Here is a 997-nt window from a genome sequence, read left to right on the forward strand (position 1 = left end):
CCTGCCCCGAACAGGTGACCGCCCTGCCTTGCCTGTGCCATGTCTCTCTCCCTCCCGCCCCCGTGTCAACCGGGGACCTGAAATGGCCTCACCTCGTGTGGGTGTCACCCCCTGGCCGCCGTGGCCGGGCGGGTGTCCCTGGGTGATGTGCTTCTCGGGTGTCCCCCTGTGCGCGGGGGGGTGGGGGAAGAGGGTTGGGCACGGCGGGTGCGTGTGGGGTGTGGGGGGTGGTCGTCGGTAGGTGCCTTGGGAGACTTGTTTCCACGGGGCCGGCTGTGGCTCGTCGGTGTCGTCGGTGGCGGTCGTGGGGCCCCCGCGAGGGGGGGGCCCCCAGGGGTTGAGGGGGAGGCCAGTCGGCGTCCTGGGTGTTGCGGCGGGACCGCCGTTGTGCTGGAGGCCTCTGGCGGTGAGACCCCGTGTCGTGCCCTGGCAGCCGACTCGCATCTGGTTTTTGGGGATGGTCCCCGTGGCCCCCCCCCACCTCGTTGGAGGCCTGCGGCCGCCCCCTCCGCCACCGTCCCTTTGTGGCATCTCTCTCGATGCCGGCCGCTCCCACGTTCGCCCTCCTCGCTCCCGCTCGTCTGTCTGACCTCCCGTCTGTCTGGTCCCCATCTGCCGACCCCCGGACCGGCGTCCTGGTGCGTCTCGCTTTCCTGGGCCCGCTGCGGCCCCGCTCCGTGCCCGCCGCCGCTTCCTTGCCCCGCCTGTCCGCCGGTGTCGTTGCGTGTGGTCGAGGGGTGGCCTTCTGCCACCCCCCACCCCCTGCCGCGTGCCCCTCCCTCCCGGCTCTGCTGAGCTCACCTGAGCGCGAGTCGGGACCCGGCTAGCCGCTGCGGGCCGGCCGTCATAGCCGTGCCGCTCCTGGGTGGGTGGGGGGGAGGGGCCTTGGGCCTTGGCCCTCGTTGCCACCCCTCTCCTGTCCGCTCGAGCGAGGGCGCGCGCGTGTCGGCCGGTCCCGACGTGACTGCTCGGTGCCCCGGGCCGTCGAGGGGGAGGT

Source organism: Sus scrofa, chromosome 10 (genome assembly GCF_054392235.1).
Source record: "Sus scrofa isolate SSC_HxYL_T2T_F1_AM1 chromosome 10, Sscrofa_HxYL_maternal_Yorkshire_Landrace_v2.0, whole genome shotgun sequence".
Taxonomy (NCBI): Eukaryota; Metazoa; Chordata; class Mammalia; order Artiodactyla; family Suidae; genus Sus; species Sus scrofa.